General features: G+C 43.0%; 1 protein-coding gene across 3 annotated transcripts in view; it reads left to right on the forward strand.

The window, feature by feature from the left end:
- Positions 1 to 1694: 1694 nt before the first annotated feature.
- The window catches only part of TSPAN9 (tetraspanin 9), a 198554-nt gene continuing 179827 nt past the window's right edge, over positions 1695 to 20421 (forward strand). The window contains exons 1-2 of one of the 3 annotated variants that reach the window (XM_076346206.1): positions 1695 to 1796; positions 12627 to 12671. The gene's annotated coding sequence lies outside the window, so the exon portion shown is untranslated. Of the gene's footprint in view, positions 1797 to 2837; positions 2907 to 12626; positions 12672 to 20421 lie in introns of those variants that run through there. The other 2 variants (XM_076346181.1, XM_076346189.1) reach the window with 2 other exon arrangements.

Genomic DNA, 20421 nt, shown 5'->3' on the forward strand with positions numbered 1-20421 from the left:
AGAACACAATATCATGCTGTCTCTGTTAAAACAAACAAACAAACAAACAAACAAACACCAACACCACCACCACTAAAACTGTCAAACTTGTCCTCATTGTCTACTGGATTCCTGCGCTGCTCATCTTTGAGGAAGTGGTTCGTTATCTCCAAAGTTTGAGCCTGAGTTATTTAAAGATTGACAACAATTCTGGAATGAAGATCCTTCAGTCCTCAGGTACAATGGGAGTTACTGCATTAGAGCTACAGCATCCAGGAGATGGGACCTTTTTTGGAGCCTAGAACCAAAGAACCAAATGAAATTCTCTCCACAGATCTCTTTACCTCCTGCTGCATTGCAAGACAGATTTCCTTCATTGCTTGCTTTAAGCTAAACACACAGTAACATTTGTGTACTTTTGTACAAAAGTAAGTGAAGAACAGAACTCAGCTGCATGCTTTTCTTCTGGGGGAGAGAGGAATAAACATGTGCCAGGTGACAGTTGTGTTGTTGGCAGCACTACCACCAGGATGCTTAGAGTCTGTTGAACTGAGCAGTTTATAAAAATCCATATAGGACAGAATGGAAGGTATGAGAGAATATATTTGATGTGAACATGCCCTTGAATTGAGAAGTGTGACAACAGCAGCACCAGAGAAGGAAATGAGAATACACAGGGGACATAGGAACGTGAAACAGATCTTTCTTCTGCAGAAATATTTACGGAAGAGCCTTGAGTTGCTCTTCACACACTGTAAAATACAGTTCCCCCCAGCAGGCCCATGTCCATAACCGCACTGGTCTACTTCTGTAGGTATCTCTGCCCCAATTCTAGGCCACTTCCCCCTCACACGACACTTCGCTTAGTGGTCTGCACCAGAACCTTGCCCATCTGTGTTAAGACTCTCTGCTGGAGACAGTGTTTGAAGTTGGCTCCATTAACTTTTTGTTGCACTTCCACTGACACCCAGGGGAAGGCAGGTGGGGACTTTCAGTAGGATCTCAGAGGATCTCCCTCATGGCCTTCTCTCACAGAGCATCACAGATAATGAGCTGTGCAGACTGCTGTCTCCTGCTGCCAGAGCAGAGAGCTCAGACGAGCACTCAGACAAGCTTACCCTCTGTGCTAGAAGCCACAGCAATATATTGGCAGTCGTGGGCTTGGGACCAACGAGCAGCTTAGCCATGGGTTTGCCATTTGCAGCAGCGGTCTACGCGCCAGTGGGTTACATTCATCCCAGCCTGCTGGCTCACAGCTTAGCGTGGCTACTGCCCCTGCCTATACAGAACCCAGAGGAGACGTTCAACCGCAGGCCCCTCAGGGCAGGGGAGGCAGCGGAGGGGGCGAGGCGGTAGGTGCTCCCAGCCTCGGCGCAGGCCCCAGCTCCGGGAGGGTGCAGGCGGGAGATGCCCCTGGCGTCCACCCGACGGAGTTCCGGGGGGCTGCCGTGGGATGCGTGGGCGGCACAGGGAGCGGGGCGGACCCCGGGCGAGCAGGCTCCAGGCAGAGCTCTCAGAAAGGGGATCCAGCGCGGGATGGCGGCGGCCTCCTGCTCCGGTCTCAGCCGGGCCGGCTCTGGCCGGGGTGAGGCGCGCTGGAGGACCGGCCCGGTGGCGCTCCCTCCCCTCCTCCGCGGGGCTGGAGCCTCCCCTGGGCAGCGCCCCCAGCTCCTCCCCGCTCGGTAGCGCCGGTCCGAGCCCCTCCTCCCGTTTCCGCTGGCAGGAGCTGGAGCCGTGTCCTGCAGTGCCTCCGCAGCTCCCCCACCACTCGGCCCCATTCGGTCCGGCCCGGCCCGGCCCGGCCCAGGGACGCGCGGGTGAGACCCGGCGCTGTGGGGGGCGGGAGGCGGCGGAAAGTTGCGGGCGCTTCCCGGCCGTGGGAGATGGCAGGAGCGGGGCGGCGGGGGGCAGCCGGTGGCGGGGATGCCGGGGGGTGCCGGTCGCAGGGGCCGGGGGCCGCCGGCCTGGCGGTTGGAGGCACTGGGGAGCGGCGGGGTCCCGGCGGGCGGGGCGGCGTGGGGGAGGCTCGTAGGCGTAAGGAGTGTGTGGTGAATACAGTAACCCCCCACCCCCCAACTGTCTGTATAATTTTTGCGGAAACAGGAAAGTTAGTTCAGAGGGACGAGACGAGCCCAGCGGCGTCTGCGTACGCGGTCCTGCTCTCCGCCGGAGAGCCCGCGTTGCCCATCGCTCACGGGAGCAGATGGCTTCGGCTGGGGATTTCTCCCCGCCGCCGGGGAAAGTGCGGCTGCAACAGCGCTGCTTGCAGACGGGGGGCTTCCTTTCTTCTCCCCTTGCAAACCCCCGAGGCCTCAGCAGGGTGTGAGGGTGCAGAGCCGAGCCGAGCCTTGGATGGGTGGGAGCGCGGAGAAGCCCCCGCGGGGCTTCAGCACGCGTGAGACTGTAGGAGGGAAGCCCGGGTGGCAGGGGGGAGGCTGCGGTCCGGGGGGCGGTGGTGGAGCAAGGCCACGGCTGGCCGGTGGGCTGACAGCTCTCCTCGGCAGCTACCCGCAGAGGTGGTGCCAGCAGTTCCTGCCTTCCCCCTTCTTATGTAAAACTTGACTCCCGCTTTGCCTTTTCCTGTTCAAGCTTTTGGAAACTTTTCTTGCTGAATCTTGGATATCCGCCTGTCACCGTGCTCCTGATGGGAGGTGGGAGGTCCGTGAGCTCTGCCTCTCTCAAAAAGGCCTTCAGCTCCAGAGATTTCAGATGGGCAGAGAGGAGGACCTGTGGTATGGGGATGCTGTGTTTGGGGAAAAACTAGACTACAAGGGTGAATAAAGCTGCATTTCTTTACTTAATCCTTTTCTCAACTCTTTTTTTCTATGCTTTTACTTGCATGGTTTTGTGGTTTGAAGCACAGGGCTAGAAATGGGGGCACCTGATTTTCCTACCTGACTGCACTGAACTTACTTTCAGACTTTGGGGTAAGTCATCTGGGATTTGACTGGGAAAAAGTTGGATATTCTCCAGAACAGCCATGAGAGTCAAATTGTGTGGCTTGTTTGTGCTGTTACTCCTAGATGGGCCTAAACTTTACCTCTGGATGCCAAGACTTAACATACTACTGTAGCAAAGTTCTTAGTAACAGGTGCCACAGGTAGTTTTAATGGTTTGTTTGTTAAGTTGATAGATGACATTCTTTATAGCCAGAGCGTATAATGGCAAAGGGTAATAGCCACTGGAGAAACGCGTTCATATGAGTTATATCAGCATAGAATATGGGACCATAGTTAGCACTCAATTTATCTTTTGATATTTTTTAAATTATTATCAATGTGATGTGCATGTGGTTGGTAACACCAAGGAAAAAAATCGGTCCTCATAGTTCTATGCCCTTGGCTTCCATTTTGCATTTTTTCTGAGCTCCAAGAATGAAAACTGGTGGAGCTAATGTAGCTTCTGCCTCCAGATCTTTCCCTTTCATGTTTTTAAACCTGTGCTGTTTGAATTTCAAATCCTACAGACAAGGCCTTTTCTGTAATGGGGCTGTGGAACTTATGACAAATTTAGTTTTGGGCATCTACACTTTCTTTAAAACTAATTCTCATGAATAAAGCTGCATGAGAAGACCTTGGGGTCGGAATATAACTAATGTAGCATCATTTGCATTATTCAAAGCTCTGAGGTTAGAATGATCCTATTCATCTCTCTTGAGGAGGGTAGAGGGTTAACTGGGAATGTCAGTGTTATCATAGTTATTTTGGTTATTTTAACAGAAAATAGCCTTCAGAGATGCATATCTCACAGTCTTTGCTTTCCTTGCTATTTTAAGTTATTTTCTTCCAAAGCATGCCAAACCTCAGCCTGTCCATGAGGATATTTCCAACACAACTGTGTATTTTTAGTATTTAACCCCTCCCTCCCCAAATACACAAACTGAAACACTGCAATAAAAAAGTGAAACATTGGAACAACACAAAATGAAAGAGCAAAACAACACTTGAGGCTGCAGCACTGGTTGGAGGAGTTACTTTCACATTTGTGGCACATGTGAAACTAGCAAGTTTGCGCTAGAGAATCCAAGACTTTGTCTCAGTATTACTCTGTGAGAGCTGGTATGGAGTTGGTGTGGCCTTGATCAGAAGAGACTGTTTTAGAAGCAGTATATTAACATTCCTGTTGCACTTGGGTTTGACAATTGAAAACCCATCTCAGTTTTTCACTTCTGTCATGTTTCAGTATTGTGCTATTTGGAAGTGACTGATGCCCCATTAGTTTTCTACATTGCAAGAATGTCACGTTTATTGATGCATAAAAAGAGATGAGAACGCTTTGAAGAAGCTGGGCATGAGCCAGCAGCGTGCCCTGGAAGCAAAGGCATCCGACAATATGCAGGGCTATATTAATAAGACTGCAGCCAGTATAGCAAAGGAAGCGATCATCTCCCTGTACTTAGCATTTGTTAGACAGTCTAGAACACTGCATCCAGTTTTCTGCCCTCAGAGACAAGAAAGTATGAATAAACTGAGCTAGTCCGGTGGAGGGCCATGAGGACCATCAGGGGCCAGAGCATGTGTCATAGAACAGCAGGTCCTTGGTAAGGGATGGGGAGCTGGGAGCCGACTGCGGTAACCCAGCTGGCAAGACAGGTGCCCCACCAGCCAGGACCCTGTCCCATGGTACCAAGTGAGGCAGCCAGTGCCAAGCAAGAGTCCAGATCGCCAGGCAGGTTTGTGGTGATAAAGCAGGTCCAAGATCAAGTTGAGATGTGAATCAGCAGGACAGGATCAGGCCCAGTGATGGTAATTAGGATCAGACACAGTCCAGTTATCACTGAGCAGGTCCATAGTGATGTGGCAGTTCTGAAGTCAAGTGAGGACCCATGGGTCAGGGTCTGGATCAACAGGGTCCATGACCATACATAGCCATGACTGGAGACAGGCACACCTACAACATAGCTTGGGCAGGGACTGAAGGCCAAAGGCAAAGCTTAAATGGAGCCCTTGGGACCATGGGCAGAGAGTGGGGATGGAGGCACCAGGTGAGGCTGATCAGGGCCTTTAAAGGCCTTTCAATGCACTCAAGGCCCTCATACAGTATGAGGAGCATATGCTGAGGGAACTGGGCTTTTTCAGCCTGGAGAAAGAAGGCTTTGATGGGACCTATAGTGGCCTTCCAGTACTTATGAGGAGGTTATCAAGAAGGCAGAGCTAGGCTCTTCACATTGGTATGTGGTGGTTGGATGAGGGACAACAAATAGGGTTGTGCAATGTCTGTCCTCACAGGTCTTCAAGACTGAAGTGGATAAAGTCCTGTCGTGACCTCATAGCTGACCCTATGTAGAGTAGAGTGGAGCTAGATCACTTCCTCAGGTCTGCTCCAACATGAATTCTCTGGTCCTAAGATCAAGCAGCCATTTGGTCTGAGAAGGAAGGAGGTGTGTAAAACTATGGCAATACTTGTAAGCACCACAGATGAAGAAATGGAGAAAGGTTTTAGGATGCTGATTTGTTGCTAAGATACTTAGTAAAGGAATTTTAACAAAAATTTTCCTCACAATGCTAAGGGCTTATGCTGGAAAGCTGTGTGTGTATGTGGGCAGGGGGGCTGAAGATACTTTCCATTTGAGAACTTGCTTTCCTTTAATGATTCTCAATATACAAAGTGCCTTTTTAGTGTAACATCACTTAAAGATGCTTTCTGGAATAGGTCAAGCCGTGTTCTTTCAAAATTCATGTAGGAAGTATGATCACAGTACAACATGGTGCTGAGCTTGGGAAAAGACAGTGTATGATCAGGGAAGAGTTCTTACCTGAGGATTACTTTCTTTGACTCTGTAGAAAATAGAATAAACATGTCAGGATCAGCAGAGCACTTCCCCGTTTGTGGCATGGTTGTTAAAGGACCTTAGGGTTGAGTCAATTCTGGTAGGGCCAGCTTAGCAATACCCAGAGAATGTGAGTGGATCAGAAATAGGTCTTTGTCTTTTTGTCTCTGCATGGCAGTGAAATTGTGGTAAAGTAGGGATGTGCTGAGGAACTGCCTTCTCTTCACTCAGTACAATGCATACTAGAATTTAATTTTGAGGAGAAGTGCTCACTGGGAAGATACAAACTTTTGTATATTTTGCTCATGTGTAACAAGATGCTCTATTGGAGACAAAAGAGCTGTCACTAGTGCACTCTGTCCTTCCTCTGCATCTCTTCTGGTCTCCTAAAGCTGACTTCCAGAGACTGTTTCTGCTGCTGCTTGTAGCCTCTCTCAGATGAAACTTGCATTGCTGAATGTCAGTGCTATCTTTCCTGGGAAAAAAAACATCAAATTGGTCTTGTGGGTCACTTCCTCTGGTTCAGTGACATACCTTCTGTGGTGGGTTTGTAATGAGGCAGGACATTGCTCTCCAGTGAAAGATGTTAGATACATTCCTCGTTGCACAGGTGTTTCTGAGAAAGTTGTGTGTCTCTGTGAGTTGTCTATTGCCACAGTTAGACAGTACTGTGCTTCAGCTGTCTTTCAATGCCTACTTCGCCTTTCCTTCTTGGCCTGCTTTTGAAAGCACTGCCTCTTCAGGATCTGTTAAACTGTTTCTTCTGATATTCCAAGCACTTGCATTCATTGCTGTCAAAAATAAACCTTGAGGGCTAGAGTTTGTAGAATAAGGCACGATCCTTGGGCAGAGCCCTGCTGCTTTTGCCTTGACTGCAAACACAGTAAAACAGGAGGCATCTGACCTCTGTGCTTCACATAGAAGAAAGAACAGATAGGAAATGCGGGATCCCCAGTAGGTAATGAACTGTATTTTGATGGCAGTGAGATGTATTAGGCTGTTAAACTGCCTGTTGAGGAGGGGTGAAAAAATCCTATTGTTGAAAAGCTTTTAGAATCAAGAGTATAAAACAGATAGGCATGTTCTGGGGATAGCTCCAGGGAGGTGAGGCAGACTAAATCATAAACATATGCTCCAATAAGCCTTTAAGTGGGCAAAAGTATTAATTAAGCTTAGCATTTCTTTGCAGTGATGTGAATATGCTGTTGTGATATTATGATAACACTGAAGTAATAACATCAGTTTAAAAGATTTGACGTTTGCATTAATCTTTGTTTCAAAAGGCATAACAGGAAAATTTTTCTTACTTAAGTTCTTTTGAAAGCACTTTTTCCTTTTGCTGTCAGAGTTGTCCTTTCTAATGCAAACTCTGTCATCTAATGCCTGATATTTCTGAAGGTGGAAGTGACTAATAGCTAGGGTGTTTATTTCCATGATCCCTGCTACAAATGCAAAAAAGGAAACAAACTGCATTAACTAGTGAAAAGCCAATTATATTTCTGAGGCCGAGTCACTGCATGTCTTTAGAATCAGCTGAACTGGGTGAACTGAGCTTTAGTTTCTACACTGATATTGTTAAAGTAGAGCTGCCTTTGCTGTGGACAGTCTTCACTGATTTACAATTGCTTGGACTGGTCTGTGTATACTCATAATAAGGATATGATGGAGTATATCAACCTCATGCAGGCATAGGACCACAAGAACTGTATTATCCTCATGTGGCATGTCTGGGGAGGAGGCAGGGCTAGAGTGGAGAAGGAGCTCAGGGGGGAGTAAGTGAGAATGCAGGAGTCTTGAGAAGGCAGTAGGCTAAGGGAGAGGAAGTCTGTGGCCCTCCCCAGGGAGGAAGATCTAAAAAGGAAGGATGAGGTGGTACACTGAACAGAGAGCTGAAATGTCACACCCAGCAGGTTTGAAGGAGACTTAGCTCAAAATCTTGTGACTGTCCTAGGGAACTGGGATCAACTCAAATCCTAGAGAGCAGAATGCTCTGTGAGTTCTCCTATATTTGGTGTCCTTCAAAGGTGACTCCTAACTAAAGTCATTTGACCTGAAGGATTGAGGGAGGCAGGGCTTGAAGTTGAAGGAATCCTGGGTTTAGGACAGTGGTGGGAAGGACTTGTAGGAAAGAAAATGCTGTAACAAAGCCTGATGAGTAGTACTTTCTGATTGGTAGTTTAATCTGTATTCAGGGGTTGCACTGTTCTCTATAACCTCTAGGTAATCGTTACTAATTTCCAAATGAATATTGCTATAGAGGGGCAAAGCCTGAGAGACAGCATTGCATACTCTAGTGTTACTAACCCAAGTTTCTAGTCTTTTGCAATTTGGTAGTGAATGCTGTCTCCTCAAAAGTGCCTTATGGCAGTATGTTGACAAACACTTTTTATGGTGATTGCAGCCATACTCAAAACTCATGTTGAGCACAGGCAAGGAAACTTTCTGTTTGGATTTGCTCATTTCTAAAGGTTGAATAATTCAAGAATGCTTTTGAAAGCATGTTTTCCTTTCTCTGTGTCTACTGCTGTTTTTTACACATAACTGTGTACAGTTTCGCGTAAGGTGGTTCTGCCCAGGTTCAACTAGCTTTATTTTGAACAGTTCTTTGATTTCTCAAATATGTACTTATCCCAAAATCAGCTTTGCATTGCATTTTGTGTTAAGACTGTAACCTTCTGTGCATGAAGGTTGTTGCTTTGCTTCGTTTGAAGAAAGTGCAGCTGAAGTTAGGAAGGATCGAAAGCAACGTTCTAAGAATGTCTAGCATGTTGTTTCCACTTGAGGACAGTGTGCAGAAGATTGTTTATATGTATTTATGTACACGTGGACAAAATACCATCAGGGGAATGGGATAATGGCTCTGGCAATAGAAGAGACGTGTACTAACAAGCAGACAGGAGCCTGTCTCCTTGTAAAATAAAAAACTGAATGTCTGGCTTAAAAGCCTGTGAAGGAAACCTTCCAAATATAAATAGTTTAAAGTGATTCTCTTTCATACAGCAGAGCATTTGGATCTCTCCAGTGCTGCTGTGCTGTCTCACAAAGTTTTGCCAAGTAACAGTGGCTCTGAGAGTTAAAAAGGCTCTCGCTGACCTGTTTCCCAGCAATGAAGAAAGTGGCAGGACAGGCAAGACTTTTGCATTTCATAGCACCTGGGACACTATTGGTAGCAGCAGAAGCCACTATGAGCAGCATATAAATTGTGTAGACACCTATTGCTGAGCTATTTGGTGCCATAAAAGATGAAGAGCAAGGGGGAAGAACTGCAGCTCTAGAAACATTTCCAACTTATTCCCCTCGCAACCACTTGGCATGGAAGAGGGGCTGGGTCCTACACTATCAAGCTTCTCCTGTTTCGGGTGGGTAACAGGGAAGACCCAGGACAGTATTTCAGGTGAATGTGGTTGTAGATTAGGATAAGAAAACCATGGTAAAATTGCTGGGACCAGTGATCTGTAGAGGGATATGAAAGAGAGGAAGAGACTTCATTGTGAACAGGAGCTTTTTGGAAGTGTTCTCTATTCCAAATACAGAAGGCAAAGTGAAAAGGACTGTGAAGCAGAGAAGGGGTCTTCCAGGGAGAACCAGGAGGAGGAAATGAGAACAGACAGTCAGTCTTTAAGTTCCCACACCAATGTAAATTCATTTGCGTGGCTTTCAATTTTCCAAGTTCCATGTTGTCCCACCCTTTCCTGGTGGGATGGTCACCACAAAATATCTCCCAAGAGTTATACAAGAAACTTTCCCCTTTTCATTCTATTTTTCTTTAAATAATTTCTCAAGACATCTTTTTTAAAGCAGTGAGTTTTCCCTGAAAAATTCACCTTCATTAGGTTCTTTCTCTTTTTTGCTCTTAGGCTTTCCTTTTCTTACTCTACCAGTTGAAGTTTCCTACTCTCCAGGGACCCCCAAGCAATCTCTATGATGTCTTGCTTTCTTTTATGAAAGCAAGAAGTCCTGCTTGTGTCTTATTGTAGCTTGGTTTTCCCAGCTATGTAGTCTCCATCTTCAACTCTTCCTTTTCATTCTGTTTTCCATCAATTCCTCTTTGAAGAGCGGAGGAAGTTCATTCTGTGGTAAGAGAACCACACATTCTGTTTTGCTGTCTGTAGTCCATTTCTTCTTCGCTGTTTTTATATTAAACCAAAACAGGGGAAACAAAACTAGTTCAAGTTTTTTCTGAACTGCTTTTTAAAGAGCCTTAAAGACAAATGTTGCTTCGTGCAGGAATCTCAACCTTTCTTCCTGCTTTAGCAAATAGTATTTAATTCCTCTGTTTTTTAAACTTGAAATTCACTTTTCAAAATCTTCTTAAGGCACTTGTCTTTTCTGGAGCTGCTAAGGCGTCCCTGTCCTTTACTCTTAAGAGGTTATGTTCTTTGCTCCATGTTCTTCTGAAGTCAATAGATGAAGGTAGCTATCAGGCTGTTTCTGCTTGGATCACTAGACAGCCCTGTTACTGTTTCAAAGATCTAAAAGTGTTAGAGATGTAGGTTTTAATTTTATTAATAAAATACACTCATCCCATGCTTCAGGTACAAAATATCTCCACAGCATACTCGAAACTGAAAGTGACAGCCCAAGTAGGTATTTATCTGGTGCTGATGGCATTAGTCCAAGGCATCCATTTACAAAAGCAAACAGATTTTGCTTGCCCTTGGGACATGATTTGAGGAACTGAAAGACAAGTATGCTTTATTTTAGAGGACCAAGTGTGGTGATGTACCTACCAATCATTGAGCTTTCTAGAAGAGAAAAGATCTACATTTTTTTCTAGGTTTTGCTAGCCCTCATGTTATAGGACTTCTGGTTTGGAAGGCAGCCCTGCCTCCTGAACTCCTTCTGCTGTGAACAGTGGATTGGACAGATTGCCTGGCTGTTGAGTACAGTTCCCCACTCGTGTAGACTACATGGTGAAAGATGCAAGTTTCTGAAGGATTTGCAGGATGTCTGTTCCTTGCATCATCATTTGTTGCAACAACCTTCTACCTACCTGAGCCCTGTAGTGAATCTTGGAGGGCATGAACTGAGCTCTTCAGTTGCATCTGCCTGTGAATTTTCGTCTCGCCAGTTCTGGTCTGATTCTTGTTTCTTTGAGTTTGCTATCAATAGTTGCCTTGGTCAACAGCAAGACCTCTTTCCTCTAACAGTTTTCTTGCAAGCATTTGATTTTTCTGTCTTAACTTTACTGTATAGACCTGGCTTACATCAAGCCAAGCAGCATACCTGTCACGTGGCGAGGACCACTACCTGGCACTGGATTACATGACTTGAAAGACTCTTCTCAGACCATTTCTGCCTTTGCTACAGATCATGCTGTATTCATAACAGGCTTACATCAGTGGTGAATGAAGTTAATCTTTATATGTAGTTGACAGCATACTGTGTGTGGCATCAGTTTGACTAACTAGCCAACATCTATGCAGTGGAACTGTAGGAAACTTGGATTATTTAATTCCTGAATTTTTAAAATATTTTTATTTTTTGCTAAGTCACATTTGACTTCAATATGATTAATTCAGTTGCTGAAATAAAGTTGCCTCTTGTGTCTCTAGGGTTGGTTTGGTTGCCTGCATGTGCTTGACATAGAGCCTGACATCAATGATGAGCCTAGTGTTCATATAGTATTAGTTCACTTTATGGAAGATGTATAGAGTGGATGTGTATGATATGTTGAGGTGTCCATGTGCTCCAGCAGGTATAGTAAATAGACTGTGAACTGTGAAATCAACAAGACCTTGTGTTGGCAACAAAGGCAATGGTTAATTTGAGGTAAATTAATTCTTAAAACTGAATGTGAAAAGATTGAAGGTGAAGGCAACTAATTAGCTCCATGTTTACTGTTCTGAAAGGGGCAATAGTTTTGAAAATACTGTTCTTGAAATCGGGTTTTCTTATCCACCTTTAAAAAATGCCTTATATTGAAAATCTGAAAACATTTAGAAATTAATTATTTTCTCATAGATATGCTTGAGTACTTTTTGTGACATCTAGACTCTGGAAACTGTTTCAGAATCATACATGATACAGTGAGGCAGGCTGAGGGAAAGCATTCATTTAAAAAACAACAGCAGTGGAATAATGGAAACATTTCTGTTGACCAAGTTTGGTGAATAATCACTTTTTTTTTAATAATCAACCTGTACTTTTTGTCTGCAGCTGCAATAATTTTTATGGGGTTTTAAACATTGGAGATAGTACTGTTCTGTGTCTTTTTTCCATGTGGTTGGAGGAAGTCCTGGTCTCACTCTTCTCAGGTTGCTCTTTTTACAGCACCCTTCAAACATTGGGGTGGTGCTGTTACAGCCCGGAAAGTACCGGTATGAATTGGAGAAAGTGGAGTGCTTTATGTTGTTTGGTTTTGTGTGATTTTTCACTCCAGCAGTGGTTTGTTGTACTAGAAGCAAAGATGAGTCAGAAAGTGGGACTAGTGCAGTAGAGTTCAGCAGGAAAGGTCTTGCTTAATTTCTGTTCTTGCTGCTGTAAACAGGTCATCAGGTGTCTTGGTGATGATAGGGAACCTAAATGCAAAGGGGAAGAAGCATGGTATTTTTCTGACTAGTATTTCTGATTTGACACACAAGTTTTGCTTTTCCCCTTAATCTCTGTTTTCTCTAGTTTCTGTGAGTCTGTTTTAATATTTTGCCTATTATTATTAAAATTTGAGTCCAGATGAAATCAGTATATTATGCCCTAGAGACCAGTGTTTAGACTTACTCCTTTTGTTCAGAAGGAGGTGGGATTTGACATAACTTTTCCTGTTTTTTTTCTTTTCCCCTCAATCCCTCCTTTCTGTGCTCTTGAGGTAATTATGTTTGTGATGGGAGGTGGGTCCAAAAGGCAACAAAGTTCACTTTCGTCTTCTTCATCTCTCCAGGTTTGATCTGTGACTTTTCCATTGGTGTACATCTAATTACATCAAGTAAGATCTCTGTGAAGGATACTCGGAGTCAGTCAATCTGATCTGTAATGCTGCTCGCATTGACATTAAGGGGAGACGAGTTGGGCCAACACTGAGCCCTTATGAAACCTTCTTGTGATCTGTTATTTTCTTGTCACAAATGCTGAGAGAGTCCAGAGAAACATGGTTGTTGTTGGGGTTGTCTCCAAGTGCTGCTGTAGGTGCCCGAGGAAATGTAACAGAGGACAGTAATTCTCTTCATTATATGCAAATATTCTTCTTCCTCTGTTTTCTTACCTGTCTGACATTTGAAGGGAAAGGAAGCAGGGGATAACCCAACTGGGTTCCCACTGATAGCACTTTCATTAAGTCCATATAAGTTTTGTCCTTTTGTGCAAGCATAATTTTATAAACAGGCTTGGAAAAATAGACTGATCTTGGAGGGACCCACTGTTGCCCTCGCTTTTGGTGTCCTAGTACAGCTGCGGGCCTGTTGCTTTGTGTTTTTACACTACCTACATTCTTCAGGGATTTAGCCTTGGCTAAGAAGTGAGTGGAAAATGTGGCACTGCCTACCTTTCATTGCGTTTCTGACATAGTAGAGGAAGCAACTTCTGGCCCTTCAGGGAAAGGAAAGGTGAGAGCCACCTTTCTGCTGAATGCCATGTGTTCTGCCAAAGGCTGCAAGGAGTGCAGGTTGGTAGGGCCTAGCAATGGGAACAGCAGAGAGATAATAGTCCACTCATGTACTTGGCTTGCTGAGGACTCTTGCATACTTCCGTGCTGCTTGTGTAAAACTTGTGAAGGCAACTGCAAAGAACATCTACTGTTGTACATTTTGGGATGAGTGACGAGAGATTATGGTCTCTGAAGGAAAAAAAATCTCCCTGCAATTGTAAAAGGCAAAGAACATGTTAGGTGAGTGTCATAGTTTAACCTCAGTCGGCAACTGAGCACCACACAGCCGCCTGCTCACTCCCCCCGCCCCCCACCCTGGTGGGATGGGGGAGAGAATCGGAAGAGTAAAAGTGAGAAAACTCATGGGTTGAGATAAAAACAGTTTAATAATTGAAATAAAATAAAATTCTAATAATAATAGTAATAATAATATACAAAGCAAGTGATACACAATGCAATTGCTCACCACCCGCCGACCAATGCCCAGCCGGTCCCCGAGCAGCGGCCCCCCCAGCCAGCTTTCCCCAGTTTATGTACTGAGCATGACGTCACACGGTATGGAATGTCCCTTTGGCCAGTTTGGGTCAGCTGTCCTGGCTGTGCCCCCCTCCCAACTTCTTGTGCATCTCCAGCCTTCTCAGTCGGTAGAGCATGGGAAGCTGAAAAGTCCTTGACTAGTGTAAGCACTGCTTAGCAACAACTAAAACATCGGTGTGTTATCCACATTATTCTCATACTAAACCAAAACACAGCACTGTACCAGCTACTAGGAAGAAAAATAACTCTATCCCCACCAAAACCAGGACAGTGAGGCTAGGAAAAAGAAATGCCAAATCTTTCCTTTACTCTTGTGTAAATCATCATTACAGGTGATGCCACACAATGACTCAGTCTTGGGGATATGGCAAAGATGCATTGACCTTGGGATACTGTTTATGTAAGAGAGAACCGAGAAATATACTGAGAGGGATTTTTCAATGTCAAGGCAGTAGTTCTGTTGTGTAACTGCTGTGGAGAATTTCACTTGTAGGACCTGTATATTTCTGAGAGAAAAAAATAATAATAAGATTTATTAATAAGAGGTGTACAAATAGCTTAAAATCTGTACATTTGTTATTGGACATGAACAGCTTCTGCATACTTCTGTTGCAAGACAAAGAATGAAGAGATAGTTGGGGGGTGTTAGGCATTGATATAGGTAACATCTGTATTTGTAGTAGATGAGACAAAATTTTACAGTATGTAAGATAAAGAACCTATGAATTTTCATGCTGTAGAATTTAAGACAGTTATAAAAAGCCTCGGCTTAGCCATAAAAGGTCTCTTCTGTAAGGCTGCTGTGTGTTTATATCTTGCAATGATTTTTTTGATTGCTTTTTGCACGTGTGCCATGCTCTGAATCATACTGGGTGGCACTCTGTTGATTCCTGTGTCCTAGGAAAGCTGGGCTCTGCTCTTGGGTGATGGAGTACACCAGGGAAAAGATAGTTGGGGAAGCTTGAAATGGTTGTTATTTGTTCCAGGATTTTTCTTTGTGTTCATCCTTGTGCCACTTGAAATGATTGCTGTATTGTGAGCACTTTCATCTTGTTTCCACCCCTTTAAAATTTGATACTGCAGAAATTAATGTAACATTATCTATAATGTTTAAACTGCCTTATGTTATGAAAGTGAGAATTCCCACAGCAGCCTTAACTCTGCCCCCAGAAGAGAAAGCGCATCAAGTGAGTGTCTTAAGTTACACCATTATGTAGCACTGGGCACTAGGATGTACTGTTTGGCAAATATTTACATTTCAAATCTGGTCCAAGTCCATGGCAGTGTTGAAATATCATATGCTAATTATGCTAAATGATCATATTACACTGGTAAATGGGCACAGGCTTGATTCCCAGAATGCTGATCTGTGAATCACATCATCAAGGAGTAAAAAAGAATCCACATCCCTCAGAGAGAGAAGATAAATAGGATATTTCAAACATTTTTCTTGCACGCATGGTAACATGCAGTTTTCTCCCCTTTCCATTATGTTACTGAACTCAGTTTCACAGCAGATTGAAAAATTAGTATCCCATCTCTAATGGAGGTCTAGAAATTACGTCACTTTCTTTACCTTGCTGATCAGTGTTAGCTATGGGATTTCAGATACCCTTTATGTAATTCAAGGATTTTCTTTTCAAAGATGTCCATTTCTGCTAAGAAGATAGGACTTTGCCATGCTGAGCAGAATGAAAAACATGCTTTTTACTTTCTATGAAACATACTTATGCATATTAAAAAGCTTGCCAGACTTGAATTTCTAGTATCTGAACAATACATTTGTTGTTAAAATAAAATTATTGAATGCCTTGCTAGTGTGTGGTGTTGAAGTTGAGTGAAATACTCCTACTCATCACTCAAAATTAAATGCAGTGTATTGCAAAAGCTATTGTAGGAAACTGCTCAGTAGAGAAGTCAGACCTAGATGATTAGTGGAGACGGTCTTCAGTTATATCTTAAAACCACCACTTACTGTGATTTTTTTTTTTTTTTTAAATGTTCCTAAAGCATTGTAAGCCCTAATTGTTCTCACTGTTGTGTAATGGAATCAAAAAGGGTGTGTGAGATGCTTTGTGATGGTATGTTTTTGGCAGGCAGGCATTTTAAATAAGATGGACATTTTAACATATAGGATGTATTGAATAATGGGGTTTAAATGTTTGAGGTGCTATTGTATGGGGGCAAGTTGGCACTATGCCTTACCCATGTGGTGGACTGTGGGATCTTCTAGGGTGACCCTGGATACCTCATTGGGGCAGGTCTGTTTTTCATTTGTCTAGTTTGTTTTGGACTGTGAGCAGGGTTATTGCTCCCAAATTCTTTGTACTGCGCCCAGCAGAGTGAGGCACAGAGAGGAGGGCCTGGGAAGTACTGTACAAATATAGGTTGTAAATTTTAATCCAAACTGAGATCAGACAAGCAAAGTGAGAAAGAGAAGGATGAGAACAGATCTAGTTAAACTATTTGGCTGTCTTACAGTTACAGAAATAACTGGATGACCCGGTTGTGTCAAAGGCGTGTATTTATAAAATGTGTGTAATGTGCTGGGCCCACAGTTGGGCCAACACCTCGTTTGTGTCTGATTTGAGTGACTTCTTGGCATCGGCCTCTGTTCTTTGTTGTAAGAATAGCTTGTCCAATTAAATGGATAATGTTAGATCAGGTCTTCAGGAACATTATTAGAAGTCCTGCTGAGGTAGCATGAGGAAAAGAAAGTTCCTCTGGGCAGCAGCCTTGGGGTTGGCCTTTGGCCAGGTCAGGGTAATTTCGTTTACAGGGTCTCTGTTTTAAACTGGATTCTGAGGCCTCGAGGCAGAATTGTAAATGATTCTGTCCAGTAAGTTACTAAGTAATATGATACAGCTAAGCTTTAATGTGCCATAAACTTAAATCTCCATGTATGAGAGCACCCCACTGGCAAAAGATAAATTAGTTATGGGGAAAGGAAAATGATTTGTCCTAGAGATATTGTTCAGAGTTGATCGTTGGCTCTTCTCAGGTTGCTTGAACCTGGAATATTTGCCCCCATCATTAATTAACTTAAGAGGTTCTCTTTGGTGCTGTCACTGTCACCAAGAAAACATGTTTTCTTATTACTTCTGGTCCCTTGGAATATCAGATTTGCGGCCCTCTCCCACAGGTAGATTTTTATTTAAGTTTTTTAATATGGAGAAAAATTTTCACTTGAGTCTTTAGTGACATGTATAATGAAATCTCCTTATGAATGATAAGGTGAGTCTGTCTCTTACTCGTTTGTCATGTGAGAGAATGCATGGAGGAATGTGATCACCGATGGAGCACCATTTTCTGCTCTTCCTTAGCTTGTTGTCCCTATTGCTTGTCACTGAGCTTCCGCAGAGCTGCAGTCCCTGGCTGCCTTCCATACAGCAGTTCTTGAGCATGGCTGCCTCCAAAAGCAACTGGGGGGTGCTTCTCTCTGGTTTGAGCTGGTCCATGGTACGTGTTTTGTTGCATGCAGCATATTGTCTGCATCTCTATGATGAAATGGAAAGGCCTAATTTTTAATAGTGATGTGTATATGTTCATATGCTAGCCTATTAGACAGCTGTGAACTAAATTCAATTTCTTAAAGCAGTAGTTTTCAGTCTATTATCAGACCATAAGCATTTTCTACTGGAGGCTACAGTCAATTCAAACCCACTTTGAACTCTGATTTTTTTAGCTGCTGTGTTTAAATTCTTGACACAGCTGCTCATGTCTGCTCTGCATATCATGCTCATGCTGCTCAGCTCAAGAGGCTATGTATGGTTAGGTGTATTTGTCTTAAGGAACCAAGGAAATGAACTTAGAGTGCCAAAACTTTCATTATCAGTGGATTCTTTCTTTCTTTCTTTTTATTCTTTTGCATAAAATTATTGCCCTTATAATTCCTGAACAATTTCCTTCAGTGTAGGAGAGAAATTAGGTCATGTATCTGTAGTTTCATGTGGACGTAGGTGGGATTTCAGGAGCTGTGCTACTTTCCTTGCCAGTAGCCCTGGTCTCCTCCCCGTGATTTTCAAAGGGATACCTCTGTCACTCAGCAGAAGCATTTGTAGTATCACAGAGGTTAGAGATGGCAGTGAGGGGAAAACATTAAACTTTCCAGCCCTCTGTAGAGCCAATATCAAATTGCTTCCTAATAATGTGTTTCCTGGCACTTTGGTTCATTTGCTGCAGATTTTCAGGCAGCTGGGTGCCCCTCAGGCAGCTAGGTTTCCCCCAAGCAGAAGCACAGAAGTCTTCTCCTGATACACTCTATACTTTTTGTATAGTGTATCGTTATGGATTGTAGAAGTCATTGCCAAGGCTTTTGCCAAGCCCATTGCTTGGGCTGACAGTTCACTGCTTTTGAAAAAAGTTGGGGATATATGTAGGTAACAAGAATAGCCATTAATCCTAGTTCTTTCCCTTCTATCAAGCTAATTAATCACTTGTCCCCTTTGTGTTCCTACCATTGCAGTACTGGGAGACTGTTAGCTCGTACTCAGCCCTGTGCTGTTCTTGACTAAACTATGCTGCTCAGCTGTTTTGTCTTTTCCATCCTGCCAATTCCTTCACTGCCTGCCTCTATATTGCCCTCAGGCTGACATGGAGATTAATTGACCTAGTATCGTAGAATATTTCCTGTTTTAAAGTTCTCACTGCAGGAATGTTTAAGAAGGAAAATGGGGTATTAAGAAACAAATGGTCAGTTGGCTAGGATTTGGTGCACAACATCTGAGGCCAGAGAACACAAAGCAGTACTATTAATGGGAAAAGCATGGCATAAATGCACTAGTGCTATATAGAGCTCAGAATGGGAGAGATGAGAAGCCTATTCTATTTCCTCTAATTTGCCCTCAGTAGTGAGTTTCAGAGGCTCATGGAGAGATTCCCCAAAGTAACTCACCAGGAAACTTCTCTAAGTGGGCTGCATCAAGCAAATCCCAGACCCTTGCCTGATTCAATTATTTGATTGAATTGACAGTTGATAAAATCTATTTGAATTTTGATAGTGTGTTCAGTACAAAGCCAGGCAATAAAGTTAGATGGAAACTGAAAGACATACCCACTGACAAAAGTCTGTCACATGGAGTAGGAGGAGGTTAAGCAGCAACCATTTTGAGCTGGCCTATTTGGTGCTATGCAAGATGGATAAAATTTGAACCCAAGGTTGCTAGCATTTGGTTTGCCTTTGTGTGTTTATTTTTACCTTCTGTTCCAGAGACGAGCAAAAGCACAAACTCGTCCTTACAGAAAAGTTAGTTTTAATTTGGGTAGAATGTAAGCTTAAAGCACAATCAGACTTTGCAGGGGCTCTGTCTGTGACATGAGCATTCACACACAGTGTTAACACTGTAGTTATTTTGGATTGTTCTCAGCCTAAACAAGCTGAAGGGTGATGGACTTGTCACACAAAACTGCTGAAAATAATAAGTATGTTAATACCAGTTACTGGGCAAAACTCGTATCATGACATACATATTTCTGTCATATTAATTTTTGTAATCTTTTTAAAGTGTTTGTGCAATTTAAGGTGAAAACAGAAAACTAGGTAGTTTCAGATGTCATTTTTTTTAAAGTGGTTTTGATTTTAAAATGTATTTGCTTTTTTATAAGCATACTTTTAAAAAGATGTCTAAGAGTTTATATTGTCGCCAGGGATTTATTTTTAGCCTACATAGTGTTTATGTATCTAATTTATGTTTAAGTGTTATATGCTTCTCTGACAGCATTTTCTACTCTTTTCTTACATGCTTTGTACATATTAAAACAAATATAGAAACAGTCCGGAAGCAGTTAGTGAAGGCTGCATGTTGTGACGTGTACGTTTTGTTCACTATTTTGATGTTAATTTTTTAATGGTTGCTATACAATTTAAACTTAAAGCATTGTGAGCAGCGTTGCTTAAAATATGCATTATTAAACCTGTTTTTTTTCTTGTGGCTTGTGATTCTAAGTTCTGTTCATCTACTAGAAAGTAAAGATGTGCTAAGAGCTGATTCTTATATGGGAGACCTCACACAGAAAAACTGTCAAGTGTGCTCTTTGTCCAGCCACACCTATGATACTTGGTGCTGTTTGGGTCATTCCAGAGACATGCAAGATGGGAAGAGGACTCCAAGAATGAATTGAATATTGATATTTTGCAGTTTTGAATAAGAAAATTAGTATGCTAGCAAAACTGGTATCTTTCCTTGTAATTTATTATTATAAACTTGTTAATTAAAAAAAAGAGAGAATTTGTGGAAAGCCAGTGAGTATGTCTGTATAAGAGTACTATTTATCACCTTTGGCATTTACTGACATTTGTCTGGCTTTCAAAGCTAATGGCTGAAATAAAAATCTCGGGGACAACATTGACCTTTGTTAAGATTTTTTACAAGTCACAAATGTTTGCTGCTTTAGTCTTCAGTCTGCTTGTTGTTTGGTTTGGGTTTTTTTTTGGGGGGGTGGTGGTTTGTTTGGTTTGGGTTTTGGTTTGGTTTGTTTGTTTTTGCTTTAAAGCTGCCCACAGTGCATCTTTTATTTATTGGTATGATGCACTATGCAATGAAGACTTAAACCGGCA

The sequence above is a fragment of the Aptenodytes patagonicus genome, chromosome 1 (genome assembly GCF_965638725.1).
Source record: "Aptenodytes patagonicus chromosome 1, bAptPat1.pri.cur, whole genome shotgun sequence".
In the NCBI taxonomy this organism is placed as follows: Eukaryota; Metazoa; Chordata; class Aves; order Sphenisciformes; family Spheniscidae; genus Aptenodytes; species Aptenodytes patagonicus.